Source organism: Camellia sinensis, chromosome 5 (genome assembly GCF_055761805.1).
Source record: "Camellia sinensis isolate YWXY chromosome 5, ASM5576180v1, whole genome shotgun sequence".
Lineage (NCBI taxonomy): Eukaryota > Viridiplantae > Streptophyta > Magnoliopsida > Ericales > Theaceae > Camellia > Camellia sinensis.
In genome coordinates, this window is record NC_138965.1 from 24,569,119 (window position 1) to 24,589,922 (window position 20,804).

At 33.5% G+C, this 20,804-nt stretch overlaps 1 protein-coding gene across 24 annotated transcripts in view; it reads left to right on the forward strand.

Moving 5' to 3' along the window:
* Nucleotides 1–926: 926 nt before the first annotated feature.
* LOC114270207 (uncharacterized) overlaps nt 927–20,804 on the forward strand; it is a 46,437-nt gene continuing 26,559 nt past the window's right edge. For 3 of the 24 annotated variants that reach the window (XR_014329249.1, XR_014329248.1, XM_082868414.1), the window contains exons 1-6: nt 927–1,093; nt 1,862–1,963; nt 2,251–2,306; nt 4,655–4,723; nt 5,064–5,202; nt 6,915–7,094. The gene's annotated coding sequence lies outside the window, so the exon portion shown is untranslated. Of the gene's footprint in view, nt 1,094–1,861; nt 1,964–2,250; nt 2,307–4,468; nt 4,567–4,654; nt 4,724–5,063; nt 5,203–6,914; nt 7,423–12,018; nt 12,116–13,347; nt 13,363–20,804 lie in introns of those variants that run through there. The other 21 variants (XM_082868430.1, XM_082868412.1, XR_014329250.1 and 18 more) reach the window with 19 other exon arrangements.

Consider the following 20,804-nt stretch of genomic DNA (forward strand, 5'->3'; position numbering starts at 1 on the left):
TTTCAATGATTTTAGAAACATATTTTAATTAATAATTTAAATAATTTTATTATTATATACTCGAATAATTATAAATTTTATTTTTTTAGTTAATTTTGTTAAATAAATAATTCTGACAAAGAGATATTTAAAATTTCTAAACAAAAAATAATTTATATTTTAAGCAAATCTTAGAAATTGTATTTATAATTTACCTAAAATACATTAATGATAATATAAAAATTAAATTACATACCAACTATTACCTAAAATACATTAATGATAATATAAAAACTAAATTGCATACCAACTGTTACCTAAAATACATTGATGATAATGTGCCTGTTTGGTGCAGCTTAAAAGTTGCTTATTTTAGCTTTCAGCGTAATTTAAACTATTTTGATGTGTTTGGTTTAGCTTAACAATGCAGCTTATAGCTTTTTGTAAGTCAGAAATCAGCTTATTCTTTGAGTAGGGCAGGAGATGCTTAATTTATAAGTTAAAAATTAGCTTATGTTCATAGTTATAAGGCATAAACTGTTAAGGCATAAGTTATAAATACTTTCTCACAGCTCTACCAAACAGGGCCAATATAAAAATTAAATTACATACTAACTATTTCATCTATGGAAAATTTACCCATAAGTCCTAGTTTCTGAAAAGTTGAACCATTTAGTCCCAAAAGTTTTCTTATGCTCCATTTAGTTCCATTTGCACATCAATCTAATGTTTGAAACATTAATCTGATGTTCGAAATCTAATATTCAAAACATTAATCTGATGTTCGAAATTTAATGTTCGAAACATTAATCTGATGTTTGAAACATTGTAATGGAACCTTTCAATCTATAAAATTTTTTTTAAAACTAACCAATGTATAAATTATTAATTTGGGATTTATTAGTGCATCCCCTTCATCTATATCCTTCCTTTTAAATTTCATAACTATTTCAGATTTTTTTGGGGCCACAAAACTATTGCAGATTGAAGCCTTCTCTCTCTCTCATCCCTTAGAGCAAACGAAGTGGTTGCTGCGAAACCCTAGCCGCATACAGAGAATAAAGTAGAGTAGGAGAACAAAAGCAATTGCTGCGAAAACCCCAAGCTTTTTCAGGTAATTCCTCTTTCTCTCTCCTCTTTGCCGAACCATCCCACCGTAACCCTACAGTATTTGTCAACAATAAAAGCAATAATATGTTATTGTTCTTCCATTTCGTGATCTCAAGAAAAAAAAGAGGGGTTTCGTGATCTGCACAAAATCAACAAAAAAGTAATCTTTTCCAGTTAATAATATTGCCTATCTCATAAGAATACATGTATAGTGTCAGTGTCCGTATATGTATGAAGTACCTGTTCTTTTTCTAGGGCAGAGGGGCTGTTGTTGGCAGCCATTGAAACCTGAAGGAATTGAAAGATGAATCAGAAAAAATATTCAGAAACAAGAAGTCACTCACTAATCAGAAAAAATATTCCGAAATTATTGTACATTTTCAATTATATACTTACGAATTATTTATAAATTTTCGATATTTAATTTTTGATTTTTTAAAATTAAATAGGTTCTGTAGTGCCGAATGTTTTACAATTTTTCAGTACTTGATATCAGAGTAGTTTATGCAAGCAATGGATAGAGTGTAACAATGGAGTGTAGCAAGTAATGGAAAACAATAGAGGTAGTGAGAAACAATGTAGGAACTAAGTTTTAATTTTTGTTTTTTTATTTTATTTTATATAAAAGATGTGCATTGAGAATTATTGTTTTTTTAAAGATGTGTACAGAGAAAATCTAGATTAATTTGTAGTGTGTATTGATGTCCATTGTGGTCATTTTGCTTCATGATAAAATTGTCATAACTTTTTTTTTCATTAATTGTGTACACAGAGACAAAAGCGTGGAAATAGAATCTCCCATAATAAACAGAGACTAGATCACAAATGGGTTGAGACTCGAAAGGGCTGAGAGACATGCCCCCGCAGTCTTCAGGTGATGTTTCTACTTCATTGTCATTGCTAGACATGTTAATACTTCCTAGGGGTTTACATTCTTTTCTTCAGCTCATCTTTGTCTAGATTCAAGTTCACTATTTGCATTATTTTCTTTTGTCGTGCATTATTTTTATTAGCATATATATATATATATATATATTTTAATATTAATGAACAAGAGCTTTTGGAGTGCAACTGTTTTATTTTCTAATAGGTTTCAATGCTTGGAAACAAGAGTAAATAGTTTCTTATATATATTTTTTCTTTTTATTTGTAATAAAATAGGTTGTTTACTTGGAAGTTTTGATGGCATGAGTGGAGTTGGAAAAAAATAAAATAAGGTATTCTTTGCTTCTGATTATCTTGGGTGTATTTTCCTTATTTAATTAGATTGTTTTTTATATTATTTTTATTTAATGTTTTGTTTTCATTTAAATGTTTCAATTAATAGTTTCTCTACTCTTATAATAATGTTGCATTTTACTTGGTAATTTGATGAAACATTTTTATTTGAGAAAAATAAAAAATCTGGTTAACATATTGTGCAGCTCATGTATTAATTTGGATAGTATTTTCTTATTTTTCCTTTTGTGGTTTTGGTGGTTAACCAACCGTTGGTTCTTGTACATTTTGGTTTGAAAACCTTTACCAGAAATCATCAGTAGAGTAATTACAATCCAGTGGGGATTTTTTTTAAAAAGCAATAGACGTGCAATGGTTTGTCACTCCATTATATCTAATGTAGTTGCAGAGACCTACCCCGGCCTTTCCATCTTGCATGACAACCCAACATGCCATTTTTTTGGTTGTGCCGAACTATTATAGTTGTGGGTAGTCAGCCATTTGATATACTGTTTATTTTCTTTGTTTATTTCTTTATTTTTGTTTTGTTTTGTTTTGTTTTATTGTATTTTTCTTTTCTTTTTATACTGTACAGTAAAAAATATTGCCGATTGGACAAACTTTTGAGAGCATTACTCTTGATATCGTGGGATGGTACACTGTACACGGGTGCTCGTCTTTCTGAGCAAATTGGCATTAGGGCGTTGGGACTAACTTTCCTCTCTAGTGGGGATAAATGGAATGGTACCTTGCTTTGGTACTAAAATATTACGGCAATTCGGTCTCCTCCAAACTATTCCTTATGAAGGGCAAGTAGGGGAGGCGGACTGATTTCGTTTTGACTTTTGTCCCCAATGCAAGGATTAGACACTTTTAGAGGCTCTCTGTAGTTGGAATAGTCGAGATTACGCCATTTGGGTTTTTGAGACAGTTTTTGATCTCCTAGGTGTGCATGAGTATAAAAACCATGTTGGTGTAACTTCAAAATCTAGTTCTCAAAGCACTTATCAAAACTTCACTTTGTATTAATGTACAATAACCTTGCAAATACACATATGCATACACGCACACATCTTAATACCTTCTAAAAAGAAAAATAATAGAAAAAGAAAAACTCATCCAATGATTGAAACCTAACCCACCATACCAGTAATCGAGAAGCAATCATAGTCTATTTACATTTACAATAGATACATTTAAATTAGGGACGTCAACTCAAATTCACAATTAATAACAAACAACATGAAATATATATATATATATATTTGTTTAAATGCTTGTACAACGGTTGTAGAATAGGTAAGAACATATGTAGAATTGGGACAAACCTTATTTTTAATTGTGGATTCATCACAAGGATACAAGACCGAAGAAAACTATCAAGAAGGTAGGTCAACGACCACCAAAAGAGAGAGAGGCGTAGGTACCTCCTCAATCCAGCCCTATACGTAGTCATGCAAGAGCATGAGCCACTTGGTTTGTGGTCCAATGAGAAGTGTATTTTCTAAGAGCAAAACCAATGAGTGGCTCAATTTCTGAAAGATTTTATGCCTTTAAATCAACAGCCCTTATATTTTGTTAGATTCTCTTAATAGAAACTACATTGGGTATCAAGAAACCCGAGTAGAACTTGAAGAAATCCCCAAGACTTTACTTAAGGATGTTAGATGAATGTTGCGTGTAGTGCCAACCAGTGGATTATTATAGGAAGAGAAAGAGAATGATGGGGCTTTCTTTTCCATGGTGATATAAACATTAGTGACAATGAATTTCTTAAATCTAGCCTCTTCTCTAAGGAGAAAGGGTGGGTTTTTATATCGATTGATGGGAATGACTTGGAGAAAGAGGCATTATGAGGAAGGACGGACAAGAGGTGATTGATGGCATATAGCTACGGAAATGTTCAAATAATGACTAAATTGCTTGAGTTGATTTGAACATCAGTAGTTGTGTTATTTCATAAATGTTGTGTTTGGGGTAATAGTCGCAACTATTTCACCTGTAGCAACAGTGGAACCCTTACACAAGACATGTAAATGAAATTTTAAATTTATAAAGACAGTTTGGGAGAGTATAGGAAACACCTTCCATCTTTCTGAAGTAGTAGTAAATGATTATGTATATTTGTTTTTGTCTCTGTTTTTCTTCTTATCTTGATAAGGTTTCAACGATAGGTATACTTATAAGATGCTTGAAGATGTCATTGGTGAACGATACAAGGGTGGTTATGTTTTTATTAAACTGCCCTTCGATTTTTAGGCAAGTTACTTTTCACCTTAGAATAGCAGACATTAGTTTTGCCTAATAAATTGTGAATAATTATTTGACTTACATTCTTTTGCTGTAGAACAAATGCAATAAGGGTTATGCATTCATCAATCTGACTGAACCTGTCTCTGTTATCCCCTTCTATCAGGTTTGTTTGATTAATGCTACAAAAGGGTGTCATATTTTTGCTTTTCATTTTTTTGTTTCTTCTCTCTCTCTCACTCTCTTCTTTCTTTTTTGCGCGAAAAGAACGGGAAAAGTTGGACATAAAAATGAATTGATTGCAACAGCTGTCTTCCTCCTCTTGCAGTTTAATTGAACCTCAACCTGTCTAGCTTTTCCTATTCAACTATTGTTGAAATCTATTCATTTTCAATATCTCCAACTTGAATGCCTAGGTCCTTTGCCACGCCTATAAGGTCTGTTTTGCGTTGCTATAATTGGATCGTTGGATGTAGCTAATAGAGAAGGTCCCTTTTTTTTGACAGGTTTTTAATAGAATGCAATGGGTAGAGTTTAACTGTAGAAGAAATGCAGCAATTTCTTATGTTAAGATGTAGGGAAAAGCTGCACTCGAAGCCCACCAGCATGGTCAAACTTGAAGACTGGGGATAAGCATGTGATCAGGTATTCACATTACATGAAGAAAACATTTTCAAAAATTTTCAACTTATATTTGTTGTCGGGGTGAAATGTTATATCATGATTACTGCTAAACTCAATTTGTTGGATGTAGTCTATTTGGTTGATTTTGGGACAGTCCCCTTATTGCTTGTTTGCCCGGTGTTTGTAGTCTCCTATTATCACTTGGGTGTAAGTGTTGGACAGGGAATCTTATTGATTCGCTGTGGTCTGGTGATGTGAAGTTTGTGTTGTGCGTAGAGCCCTGTGCTTGGCACACTCACTCATCTATTTTGTTTCCATTGAGTTGATGTGTCAATTATGGGTCTGGTTGTTTGCTGTTGCGAATTGTTGATTTTCGGAAATAGAGTTATATCCTTTAACATGGTTGAGTTGCAATTTGCATTGAATTTTGGTGTTTGATTTTCGTTACGCGTGTCAGTTGAGTGAGTTAAAAAGAGGTTCTTGTAAGAAAAGGAATGTGGCTGTAGTGTCGATTTGAACAGAAGGGTTTTGGAAGAAAAACGAGATTCTGTGTAGGCTCTCAAAATAAGTTGGGGCAGCATTAGGGTTGCAAATGAACTGAATTGTTTTTAAATAACTCGAGGTTGGTTTATTTGAAGTTTCTTTAAACTTTTTAAATAGCACCATTTTTATTCAATTTTCATTTTTATTCAACTTCCAAATAGAGCGTTAAGGTATCAATTCTTGAATCAACTTGCGTTTTTATTCAACTCTAATTTTTATTTTTTTTCAACTTTCATTTTTACTTTTATTTAAATCAACTTCCATTTTTACTTTTATTTACGGTGTTTTCTTGAAAATATTTTTTGGTAAAATTTATTTGAATAAAAACATTGAATAAATTTTAAATGTTAAGGTAAATAATTTTTTAAAAATTAATTTTTGAGTGTAAAAACAAATTAAAAAATGGTTATCATTCATTTTTACTACACGTACTCTCTAAATCAGTGAGTGTTTGGATAAAATTTATTCTTTTGACCTTTTTATTTATTAGGAAAACAAGGGTAAATAAAAATAAAAATGTAAGTTGAATAAAAATAGAAGTTGAATAAAAAAATTAAAAATCAAACTAAAAATGACTATAAGTTGAATGAAAATGGAAGTTGAATAAAAATAAAAATGGAAGTTTAATAAAAACACAAGTTGATTCTAGAAACCACACGCACACATCTTAATACCTTCTAAACAATGGTTTTCTCTTCTATTCTAGTTCTATATTTGCAACTTACCATACAAACCCGAATGCCTCTTAAAACCCGAATGCCTCTTAACAACAATTGTTAGTAGCACTAGGGAAGAAAATAATTGAAAGGAGAAAACATCATATAAGATTGATATTGAAAAGAAGAAAAGAAAAAGATAAACTATGGAGTACACTTGCAAAAGGTAAGATTTTTAATGTGAAAAACAATAAAATGAAATTGAGTGCACCTACTTACCACTAGAGAGAGAGAGACGGGTAACCTAATTAGGGAGTGAGTAGAAAAAGGGTTAATGAGAAACATTAAAAGCAAAAAAAATTTAGATTTGAATTAGAATACTATTTTGTTGTAGTTTTCAGCATTTATATATATATATATATATATATATATTCCTTCTTAATTATGAATTTTTAAAACAAATATTTTTCACATGTCTATTCTTGTTAATATAGCAAACTATAAAAAGCCCCATCTACTTTCTTTTCATTGCAGAGTCTGTTGAACACATTTTCAGCTTAGGCGTCATCTTATTGCAATGAGTGACAAAAAAATTGTACCTTCACAGAAATAGAAAACACTTGGAAAACATAATCAATGAAGAGCCTAAGTTGAAAAAGATGATCGGGTTGATCGATGAAAGTTTGCTAAGCTCGGGATGTTAAAAGAAGAAAGGTAAGAAAACTATTAAACTGGCACTTCGATTGTCTCCATGGCAATATAGATGCATCAGAAGTTGTTCAGAAATTGGATAATTTTTTTAGAAAGAATAGGTTTACAAACAACCTCAAATGCTTTACAGTTCTATACAGTTCTATGAATTTCCTTACATGTACTTACTAGTCTTTGTGTAATGGCAATTGGGCTAGATCGTGTTAGTAAGGCTTTTATGACTCGAGGTTCATATTAGGGAAAGGAGAGTGAGGGGAAGCAACTTTATCACAATTACATTTTATATGTATGTTTGTTGGAATACAATTGGTGCTGGAGCATACATTTTACACTTTATTATTCTTGTAATTATACTTGATGTAAGATGCTAAATTTAGTATATTACTTAAAATGCAAAAAACAAATCTTTTAGTCAACACAACTGCGCATGTTAGTTTGAGGACAACAAAGTGTTTGCTAGGGTTTACAACTTAGAGAGGTTTTGTTTTGTCTAGAATTCAAGTTCTAAAATAACCAAAATAAGAGAGATTAGCGCCAAGTTCGTAGATATGATGTTTGCATGAATAAAGGACACATTCAATTTACAGGGCAATAAATCTAACTATACCCAATCGTTCTTTCCATACCTGGAGTGTTCCAATCTAAAATTACAACCCTTGTTTTTAGAATTTGACTAGCCTAACAACAACTGTCCATTGAATGCTGATATTATTTCCCAAGACTACTAAGGAACTAGTGTTTTTCGTTATAGCTTTTTTCAAGTCATGAATGATTGTTTTTTTCTTCTCGTAACATCACCAAACACATCTAATCAACTTAATCTATTTCTCTAAAATTTTGTGCCACCTAGTGTCTTCATAGGCATGAGCTTCTTGGGTCTACGACGCTAATTCTCACTTATTTTTTACCGCAATGCATAGTTCCTATGATACTTGTCAGTGTTTTCTTACATAGGCTTGTAATGATAATAACTGCCATTAGCGTAATAGTGTAAGCATTTCTTTCATGGTAGGATATTCAAATAGCAATGTCATGTTACAAGCTAAATATTTCGTTAGTTTAGAGTCAACTTTGGCCATCTTGAGAATTTGGTCACAAAACAGAGCAAAGCTCATAGAAAAAATAACATAGTTAGAGAATGCAGAACTTAGCAGGCTCCTCTTTCAAGCAAGCAAAAAGGCCATGATAAGATTGGAGAGAGAGAGAGAGAGTGACATTATATATAACAAGAGCACAAATTTGTTTTCAAGCGTAATAAGAGGTGCAATTGCAATTAAAGATCACATATGTTGGGAAGATTAAATCACAAATCAAATAATATCCATGACACAATAATGAGATACGAGGCATATAGGATTGCAATTGGAGAAAACAGATTAATTTTGTTCAAAGAGTGTGTGCAAGTGAACTTTATGGCCATTGATGGGGTAAATGACAATTTTCAAAAAAAAAAAAAAAAAGGAAAGGAAAAGAAAAGAAGAAAAAAAAATATATTAATGGGTCAAGACTTAATTTAAGGGATTGTGTTTCTTTTCTTGGCCTCCAAGTAGAAGCCTTGAAGTCAACTAGGTCCTTAATTAAATGAGCTCAAGTGCTTAATCTACCTCCATTCTATTCCATTTCGACCAAGTGACCACAAATTCAATTCAAACCCAATCAAGGGCTTTTAGGTCTTTTCAACCACCACCCAAATTCACATCTCTATATAAACGCAAGACATTCTCCCTCATATACACACCTATACAGCCGGCCATAGTGACGAAGGAAGAGAGAGAGAGAAAAAAAAATATAAAAAAAGAAAGGAAGAAAGAATTGCATCTAAGCCAGCCATTCTCGACCCCTACTTTCCATCTTTTCTATTACTTATTTTCCCTTCCCAATACATGCTATATGTATAATATATATGGTATTTAAAACTTATGCACTTGTATGCTCATAAATTTTTTTTCAAAAGACTCATTCTTTCCTTCAATTTCCAGCATACTCTTCTTCATCTTTCTGTGACCTTGCAAATTTTGGGAACATCGATAAAATAATACAATGATACACCAGGGTTTAACTAGTAGATACACAATATTTTTAAGCACAAAATACAAAAAATTATACTAAAAGAAAATATTAATAATAGTTACAGATAAAATTTTTCAAGTCTTTAAATACAGATCAGTTTCTTGATACAAAAAGATTATCCAAAATACTGAAAATATAAAATCTAATATCTAGGGCAGCCATGGTTTCTCAAAGCTTTCAAGGATTACGTACTCGGTACAAAACTCACCTTCACCTAGCATAAAACGCCATGAGCTTGGAATGCCTAGTAAATACATACACACCCTGTCCATTTTCCCATTCCAAATACACAAGTAAAATAATAGCATGATCCTAACATACAACAAAAACAATAATTAAGCAAAACTTATAATAAATTTTAGTTCTCATGAATAATAGTCAATTTCAGTTCTCATGGATAGCAGTCGATTAAGTTAGTTCTAGGCAACTCTCTACGGAATGCTGTTCCTACGCAACCAGTAACACTGGCCACTGGTAATTCTGACTCCCCATTGGTTAATACAATACCAATGCGTCGTTTATCGCACAATTACCAATGATGCCTACGCACCTAGGTTACATATCCGAGCGGTGACATCACGGTCTATCCCAAGGGAATGGGCTTCCAGGGCTACTCTCCCTGCGTGAGACCCTCACTGCCACCCTTATGCCTCACATTTTCGTTAAGCAGCCAGAATACCTCCTGTGCCATGTTAGGATTCGACAACACACTTGTGCAAGACTTCACAAAAATGGAACACATTCCACTATATCATACTCCATCGTTCATTATCTCATAAAATTTACTACAATGATTGCAACCCATTACTATCCCATTTGATTTTCCCTTTATTAAGTGTATTATGTTCTCAATTATAGCAAAGCATGGTCAATATAATTACAAATTCAAACTAAACAACAAGTAATTTATTCATGGTAAAACAAATTCACAATTTATCATAGATTACATATCAAGATTAAAACATTCAAGAAACATAGAATATAAGAGTTGCAAACCAAATAAGAGCATATTAACACAAATTTTCAGATTTGAACCAGTTTGAAAGTAATTATGAAAAAAAAACTTTTATTGACCCTAAGTACCTGGCCTCATGTGACTTTGTAGATCAATAAGTCTAGTTTCAAACTTAATTTATGAAAGTAGGATATGTATTTTAAATTTTAAGATAATTCAGAATTACCAAGATCTATCCAGATTCGTTGACTGTTACACAAATTGTTTTTTTTTTTTTTTTTTCCTCTCAAGCCCCTCACTCTCTTGAGTTCAAACAAATTTTAGTTGAAATATAACACCAAGATTAAGATTTTGACATAAAAGTGGACTCGGGATTATTTTTCTGGAATTTTCTAAAAATAGAGAAAGTTGAGTGTTTTTCTGGTTCTGTGAGTAACAAACTTAAAAAAATTGTTTAGGTTATAAAAATACATCCTTAGGTCCTACCAAAATTATCTCATACTCTAGACATACCAAATATTACCCCATAAAAACAGATTTTGAGTTTATTGAGTTTTGATTGGAAAATAAATTCAAGAGAGGGAAAAGTTTTGCTGCTGGAAATTTAAGAAAGAAAGAGAAGTACACAATTTCTTGATTAATACACATGTATATAAGAGTGTAGGCCTAGACTACAACATATATATACAAATAGGAACGGAAAAAAAGTGGTAAAAGAACTTGAGAGAAGAGGTGATGTAGGTTTATCTTTGTTGTACAAAACTTAACACAATTCTTCTTTTCTTCTTCTCTTCTCTTCTCTCTCTCTCTCTCTCTCTCTCTCTCTCTCTCTCTCTCTCTTCTTTTTTTCTAAGATCACTCTCTCTCACTCCTCTCGTGCATGGCTGAAAATTGTGCTAAATGAGGAGGAGAAGTGTGCATATATATATAGAGAAAGAATTGGGAGGTTTCTTAGGGACTAAGTTCCCTAAGTGCAAATTTGTCAAAATGCCATCAAGGCCCTTTCATTCATCACATGGCCAACTACTTGGGCTCCAAGAAATATACATATATATATATATATATATTTGTATTTATAAACATAAAATAATAGACACAAGTACATTAATTAATAAAATATTAAAATTAAGGTTTAGAATGAAATAAAATAGAATTATATAGGGACCAAGTCTAAATTTATGAAATCTTGATATTTATTATTAATATACTAACATTAGAAAATAGTTAAAATAATAAATTTGGGTTTCGTTAAATTAAAGCACAAAGAAAGGCAAGAAACCGAGCGAAAACGACGTTATCGGGGATTAAGATTTTAAAGTAATTAATCTATAATTATAGGGTCTAATAATTAATACCAGGGTTTTAAAGGTGATTATTAATTTACTGAGATCAAATAGGGTTTACTCGAATTAATCCGCAATGCTTCCTGATTCTAGGGTTTTAAACGCAATTAAGCGAAAATTCAAAGGCTTTATTGAAATAAGCTCAAGGTTAGGGATTTAATGGTAATTACAAAAATTAGGGTCTCTACACTTTCTATTGGAAAATTTTGAAGTGGTGAATTGAAATAGACTCCATTTGAATGAAATGGTGCAACCTTCCATTTGAATGAAAGGGTGCAACCCTTTCATGGTGTCTCTTTATCTTAAAAGGGTGTGACCCAAGGGTCATCTTCTTCTTCATGCATTTTCTATTCAAACCGAATAGGTGCCAACAAGGCCTATATAAAGGCAACCCTCATTTCAATTTTCTTTATTCCTAATTCCTTAAGTTCAAGCATTCTTCTTGTATTATTCGTCTGTGTGAGTCTAAATTTTGTGAGTGCAAAATATAATTTTGGTTTGTTGTACAATAAAAAACGTGCTCTCTTCGTTTGTGGTGATGGTTGTATTTTGGAGACAGGACGTCCATTGTTCTCAAGCACCATTGGAGAGAACAAAATTCTGTCTTAAAGACACAATGTTTAAACACTGGCCTCAATCACAAACTCAGAAGTACTGTAAGCTTTAATTATGTTGTTTCCTTTATTTATTTTATTTGCTTTAATTAATTATTGCCGAAATTATCTCCAACAATTTTAAGACAGAATTTCTATACTGTTTTCTGTATTACAGTATTGATTTTTCAGTTAAAATTAATTTTTAGCAAATTTCTATTCTTATATACGACGTATTAGAAGTTTGGGTTTTTATTGTTTGGTTTATTTATTACACATTTGTTTACTAATATTTACTCGAATATGTATTTGAGTATAACTCTTTTTCGGTTCAATTTTGGTTTTAAGTTTAGAATATTTATTTATGGGTTTACAATTTTTTCTGGTTTTGTTTTCTGTACTATACCGTTATATATATATATATTATTTTTTTCTGTAAAAATATTTTTTTGACTCTATCAGTATTATTGTGGGACTTTTTTTTTTTTTTTTTAGTATAATTGTTATATTTGTGGCCTTTCAATATTGTAGACAATATTGTTTGAACCGTAATAGTGTTTCTATGAAACTTTGTTCTTTTGTATTCTAGTTCTAGTGTTAATTTTTGAGAATACTATTTTTTGGGAACACGGTTGTTGCTGATAAAGTTTTTTAACCTAAATTAAAATTTTACTGAATTTATTTGGTTATTGTTTGGTGAACTTTTTTTAATTTGGAATTTTTTTTTTGTTTATCTGAATTCTCTTTGCAATAGAACTCTGTTTTGTGGTCCAAATAATTTGTAGTATACTAGATTATTTGGACACTTATTTTTACATTGTTGTATTATTCTAGCATTGTGAAGTTTACAATATATGTATAAATTTATTTTTATAGTTATATATATATATATATAGTGGAATCTTCTGTTTAACATAAAAAAGGAATTTTTTTTGTTAATCAAAAGTGGCTATAGAAAGTAATGATACACTGGGAAATACTGCCCCTACACCCGTTGTGTCTATACCGGTTGCTTCCATTCTGACGTTTGTTGGATATGGTCATGTTCTCGTCAAACATGAGGAAAAACCTGAAAAATTTAGTGGGATAGATTTTGAACGTTGGCAACAGAAAATATTATTTTATCTAACCACCTTGAATTTGGCAAGGTTTTTGAGAGAAGATGCTCCATCTCTTAGTGAGAATGAAAGTGATGCACAAATTGTTGTAGCAGTGGATGCATGGAAACATGCAGATTTTCTCTGCAGGAACTATATCCTCAATGAATTGGATAACTCATTATACAATGTTTATAGTCCAATCAAGACTGCAAAAGCATTGTGGAATTCACTTGATCGCAAATATAAAACAGAAGATATCGGAACAGAGAAATTTGTTGTTGGTCGCTTCCTTAATTTTGAGATGACGAATTCCAAAATAGTGATCAATCAAGTCCAAGAACTTCAAGTTATCTTGCATGAAATTCGTGCAGAAGGAATGTCTCTGAGTGAATCTTTTCAAGTGGCGGTTATTATTGAAAAATTACCACCGACTTGCAGGGATTTAAAAAACTATTCAAAACATAAACGCAAAGAGATGTCACTAGAGGATTTGATTGTTCGCTTGCGGATTGAAGAGGATAATCGTGGTTCTGAAAGGAAAAATGAATATTGTCTCATGGAATCCAAGGCAAACGTTGTGGAACATAAGTCAAAGCTCAACAATAAGAAAAGGAAACATCTCGAAGAGAGCTCCAAGCAAGGTGTTAAAAGTGGATATAGTTAGAATTTTAATGGCAAGTGCTTTGTCCGTGACAAAATGGGACATCGTGTCAAGGATTGTTGCAAGATGAGGGGCTCAAGGAAATTACAAGAAAAAAACCTACTCAAGCCAACTTAACTGAAGAAGAGAGTCTTTGTGCAATGGTTTCGCACCTGAATGTAACTGGCGTCTTGTCTGAAGTTAATTTGGTGGACAACCCCAAAGCTTGGTGGGTGGACACAGGCTCTACTCGCCACATTTGTTCTGAGAAAAAAATGTTCTCATCATATCATGTAGCAGAAGATGGAAAACAACTCTACATGGGAAATTCTTCGACTTCCAAAGTTGAGGGACAAGGGAACGTGGTGCTAAATGATGTCAGGCAAAGAACTCACTCTCAAAGATGTGCTGTATGTACTAGATATTCGAAAGGACCTCATTTCTGGATCATTGCTGAGCAAGAATGGATTTAAATTAGTGTTTGAGTCTGATAAGTTTGTAATCAGCAAAAATGAAATGTATGTAGGAAAGGGGTACATGAGTGATGGAATTTTTGAACTTAATGTAATGACTGTTGTTCCAAAGTTTAATAAAATTAACACATCTTCTGCTTACTTACTTGAGTCTTCTTGTGTGTGGCATGGAAGATTAGGTCATGTAAATTATGATACTTTGCGAAGATTAATTTACCTAGATTATTTGCCTAAATTTCAAATTGATTCAAATCACAAATGTGAAGTGTGTGTTGAAGCAAAATTAACTAAAGCACCATTTCAATCAATTGAAAGGAAAACTGAGCCACTGGACTTAGTCCATAGTGATATTTGTGATTTGAAATTTGTTTAAACTCGGGATGGCAAAAAGTATTTCATTACTTTCATTGACGATAGCACTAGATGTTGCTATGTGTACTTGCTATGAAGTAAGGATGAACCCTTGGAAAAATTCATTCAATATAAGAGTGATGTTGAATTACAACTAGGTAGAAAAATTATGGTGTTAAGAAGTGATAAAGGTGGTGAATATGATGCATCTTTGCTAACTTATGTTCACAACTTGGAATTGTACATCAAACTATTGCGCCTTATACACCTTAGCAAAATTGAGTTGCTGAGAGGAAAAATCGAACTTTAAAAGAAATGATGAATGCTATGTTAATAAGTTTGGGACTACCTTAGAACTTGTGAGGAGAAACTATTCTTTTTGCCAATTATATTTTGGATAAAATACCTCACAAGAAAACCCTTCAAACACCTTGTGAATTATGAAAAGGTCGAAAGCCTTCCTATAAATATTTAAAAGTGTGGGGGTGTTTGGCTAAGGTAGCATTACTAGACCCTAAAAAGGTCAAGATTGGTCCTAAAACAATTGATTGTGTATTTATTGGATATGCAAACAACAACAGTGCTTATCAATTTTTAGTACATAAAAGTGACAATGCGGAGGTTCATGTTAATACAATCATTGAGTCAGGGAATGCTTCATTTTTCAAAAATATTTTTCCTTGCAAATTAGCTCAAGAGATTAGTATTCCTAAACGGACTCATGATATTACATTTGACACTAGGCAAGAATTGGTTGAAGAAAACGAAGGAGGAGAGTTCGAAGAATAGCCTAGACAAAGTAAAAGGGTTAGAGTTGAGAAAACTTTTGGTCCTGACTTCTTAACATTTCTACTTGAGAAAGAGCCTCGAACTTTCAAAGAAGCAATATCAACTCCGGAATCTCCTTTATGGAAGAAGCAATTAACAGTGAGATTGAATTCATTCTACAAAATCATACATGGGAATTAGTGGATCTTCCACCAGGTTGTAAACCTCTTGGATATAAATGGATATTCAAAAGGAAAATGAAATCGGATGGATCAATTGACAAGTACAAAGCAAGAATTGTGGCCAAAGGTTATAGGCAAATTGAAGGAGTGGATTACTTCGATACCTATTCACCTATAACAAGGATCACATCCATTAGAATGTTAATTGCAATTGCTGCTTTAAATAATGATACATCAAATGGATGTAAAGACTGCATTATGGAATGGTGATCTGAATGAATAAATATACATAGAACAACCAGAAGGTTTAGTCATTCCAGGGAAAGAGAAGAAAGCGTGCAAATTAGTAAAATCATTGTATGGCTTGAAACAAGCACCAGAACAATGGCATGAAAAATTTGACATCGTCATGATGATAAATGGATTTAAAATCAATGAGTGTGACAAATATATTTATGTTAAAAATACTAAGAAAGGTTATGTCATTGTTTTCCTCTATGTAGATAATATGCTAATTATTGGTATCAATAGTGGAATGATCAATTCAACTAAGAAAATGTTGAAAACTAAGTTTGACATGAAAGATATGGAAGTAGCAGATATGAGTTTAGGAATGAAAATTACTAAAACATCTAAAGGATATGTTTTGTCTCAAACTCATTATGTTGACAAAATTCTTAAGAAACTCAATAAGCATGAAGACCGTCATATAAAGACACCCGTGGATGCTAACCTCCATTTAATAAAAAATAAAGGTGAAAGCATATCACAATTGGAATACTCCTGTATAATTGGAAGTCTAATTTATCTCCTGAGTTGCACGCATCCTGATATAGCACATGCAATAAGTAAATTGAGTAGATACACTAGTAACCCACGAAAAGACTTGGACAACAATTTTAGGGTTCTTAGATACCTAAAATACACCAGTGACTATGGAGTGTACTATACTAGATATCCAACGGTCCTAGAAGGGTATTGCGATGCTAATTGGATATCTGACACTAAGGATTCTAAATCCACTAATGGATATGTCTTTAGCTTGAGAGGTGGAGCGGTCTCTTGGAAATCTTCTAAATAGACTTGCGTTGATAGATCCGCAATGGAATATGAATTTATGTTGGAACAAAAGGTCTTGAATTCTTCAAATTGTGGTCTTCGGGTCTTCAAAATTTAGCAATGAACTTGTCTATATAGAATAGAAAATTAGTGCTTCAAGTCGCGTTACTAAGTCGCTTTCCTAAAGACAATATTTGTACCCACCAAAAGGTGTGCAGGGGGTTACAACAAATTTGCCTCCAGGATACAATGAAGCCTGATATAAAGATCTAGTCTATTTACGTTTGCACTAACGACAATAGATCAGAACACTTTTGATATAATCAAGAAACCAAGACACTGATAATCAAATTTGCAGAACTTGATTATCAATAAGAAAAACAGAAATTTGCTAAAGAAACTCTTGATCGAAAATTCAAAATCAAGAGGGAGAGAGAGAGAGAGAGAATTGCAGGAATGCTTTTTAGGATTTTGGATGGAATGAAATGGTTGATTTTGTAGCCTATTTATAGGCCCTAATGGATCTGATTGAATGGTCATGTCCCTTGATTGCATCTGATCAGATCTGACCATTGGATCTACGATCTATGGTGCAGATCATTTCGATATCGAATAAATGCCTTGACTAGTCACACCTGATCACAATCGGGTGCCATCTCATCCGTACGATCGCGCGCATCTCCAATCAACGGCTATGATCAACCCGCTCCAAATCGGACACACAACCGTTTGATCGATTGGTTGGCTCATCGCCAACGGACGATATGTCATTGCCATGTGGAGCTGACTATATTCCACGTCACCCATGCCACGTTGGATTCACGTCATCGCTCCAACCTGTTCGATGCAAATAGGAAAACGCCCTCATGGCGCCGATGAGTCCGTGTTAAGTGCAAAGTGCGCCATCAAACGCCACACAGGCCACTGCTTACACCATGAGCGCGCGCGCGTGTGCGTATGAGTGTGTGTGTGCAGATGTTGTGAAGCACCATCCTTGTAGTGTGGGTGCATGCACACTAGCTTTCATCCCATAATTCCATACTCGAAAGAATATTCCATGTAGCACTTTATTAAGTGCTCCATGTTTTGCTCTCTTTCTAATGTGGGACAAAGTCCCCAAGCTTATTTCATGCTTTCCAAAGAAAAACATGGAAGGTTTTAAAAACACCCAAAAATTAAATTATAAATTTTGAAAACCATTTGAAAATTCCCCAACATTTTCAAAATACCAGATGATGACTCTTGGTTCACTTGACAGCCTTATGCGTAGGTGAAGATATCTTACGGTTTGAATCAGTCACTTAGTGAAGACATCTCAAAGTTAGTCAAGATGGCATAATAGACTTGTCTTTAAACTAGTGATCTTATATGACAAACCGAACATGTCTCACGCACAGTACAGGTTACCTCAAGTATTCAAACAAACCGACACGTGGATTGGCCTTGTGTCTATATCCTGTTTCATGAGCGCTCTAGAGTCAAGCCCTTGGACTCATAGGAAGCAGCACCAACTTCTACACTCACATAGGTAAGCTTACTGAGAGTACCCCTGTAATTTACAGTACCCTAACAGCCCAGTTGTAAGCTTATTAAGAGTTTGCTAGCTCATCCTCTTCTTTTCACATTATAGGTACCAAGCACTTCAACCTTGGGATGAAAATGAAATAAAACTAAGTGCTTGCAATCACTACATGTAGTGTAATTGGGCTCATTGAACTCAAGACTTGATGTTTCTTCAAGCGTTGAGTCGAGTTTCCACCAGGAGTGATTATATTAAGTGGGCTTGAGACCCATCCCCTTTGATGTTTTCCACATCAAATCCCTTGCAAGTCCCTTTATTAAGGGGTCAGCCAAGTTTTCACTTAACTTTACATAACTAATGGTAATCACACCTTTTGTGATTAACTGCCTGACACAGCTATGTCTCAGTCCTATATCTCTGGACTTTTCATTATAGACATGGCTATAGGCCCGTGATAGAGTTGCTTCACTATCACAATGCAAAGATATTGGTGGCATAGGTTTTGGCCATATCTTAATCTCTAACAAGAGATTCCTTAGCCATTCTGCCTTTTTGTTACAAGAAGCCAACGCTACAAACTCTGACGCCATGGTTGAGTCTGTTATGCATGTTTGCTTCTTAGAACCTCAGGAGATAGCTCCTCCTCCAAGAGTAAAAATCCAACCACTCGTGGTCGAGTGATCTTCACGGTCAGTTATCCAACTAGCATCCGTGAATCCTTCTAGCACTGCTGGATAGCCATTATAGACTATTCCATAGTCTATTGTTTTCCTCAAGTACCTAAGTACTCAGTTAACAGCATGCCAATGCACACTACTAGGATTACTAGTGTATCTACTAAGTTTTCCCATTGCCAAAGCAATATCGGGTCTAGTGCAAGTCATGGCATACATCAAGCTACCTATTACTCTTGAGTATTCGAGCTGATCAACAGCTCTTCCAGTATTAGGATATAATTTCAAATTTGAATCAAAAGGTGTAGACATGGGTGTACAATTATATTGGTTAAATTTCTTAAGAATTTTCTCAATATAGTGCGACTGGGTTAGAATCAAATTATTGTCTTCTCGTTTGATCTTAATACCCAAAATTACATCAGCCAAGCCCATGTCTTTTATACTAGAGCTAGATGACAAGAAACTTTTAGTACTTTTAATGACATCATTTTCAGTACCAAAAATAAGCATGTCATCTACATGTAGACATATGATTACACCTCTATTTCCAGTAAACTTACTGTACACACACTTTCAGAATCATGTATCCTAAAACCATTTGACACTATTACTTTGTCAAATTTCTCATGCCACTGTTTTGGAGCTTGTTTCAGTCCATATAGTGACTTCACAAGTTTACACACTTTGTGCTCTGGACCCTGTACAACAAATCCTTCTGGTTGTTGCATGTAGATTTTCTCATCTAACTCTCCATTTAGGAAAGCGGTCTTAACATCCATTTGATGGATTTCAAGCTTATAGATTGAGATTAAGGCAATCAACACTCAAATGGTGGCGATTCTAGCCACCGGAGCATATGTATCAAAATAATCGATACCTTCCTTTTGAGTAAAACCCTTAGCAACTAATCTTGCTTTGAACTTGTCAATTGTGCCATCAACTTTCATTTTCCTTTTGAAAAGCCATTTACAACCAATGGGTTTGGATCTAGGTGGAAAATCAGCAAGTATCCAAGTATTGTTTCCCATGATAGAATCCATCTCATCGTTTATTGCTTCTTTCTAGAAAGCAACATCTTGAGACTTCATAGCTTCCTCAAAGGTTAATAGATCTGAATCCATATTCAAAGAAATCATTGTTTGCTTACAATAAGCTTTTCTAGTTCCTTCTACAAGGTAAACAATGAAATCAGAGCCAAATGACTTCTCAGTCCTAGCCCTCTTACTCCTCCTTAGCTCAATAGGTTCATTAGGTTCATTAGGCTCAATAGGTTCATGTCGTTCACTTTCCTCTGTAGACATCAAAGGAGTTGATTCATTTCCTTGATTAGAATCCAACCTTGGAATGGTTGTGAAACGATTTTCATAAAATACCGCGTCACGTGATTCAATGATGGTATTTGTTTCCATTGAACCATTGGACTCTACTACCAGAAACCTATATGCTTTGCTATGTATAGCATAGCCAAGAAATATGCGTTCGATTCCTTTTCCACCGAATTTCTTCCTTTTAGGTTCAGGCAATTTGACTATTGCTCTACAGCCCCATGTTTTCAAGTAACCAAGATTAGGTTTCTTGTTTTTCCAAAGTTCATAAGGAGTAGCATTTCTTCCCTTGAGAGGAATTCTATTGAGTATGTGACAGGCAGTGAGTAAGGCTTCACCCCAAAAACCAGAACTTAAACTGGAGTAAGAAAACATAGCATTAATCATTTCTATTAATGTCCTATTCTTTCTTTCAACTACTCCATTTTGTTGTGGTGTGTAGGGTGCAGACTTCTCATGAATAATACCAACATTTTCACAATATTCTGGACAATGGTATTCACTGCCTCTATCAGACCTAAGTCTCTTTATTTTGACATAACACTGATTTTCTACTTCTGTCTTAAAAATCTTGAATTTATCAAGCACCTCATCTTTTGAATGCAAAAGATAGATATGACAGTACTTAGAAAAATCATCAATAAATGTTACAAAT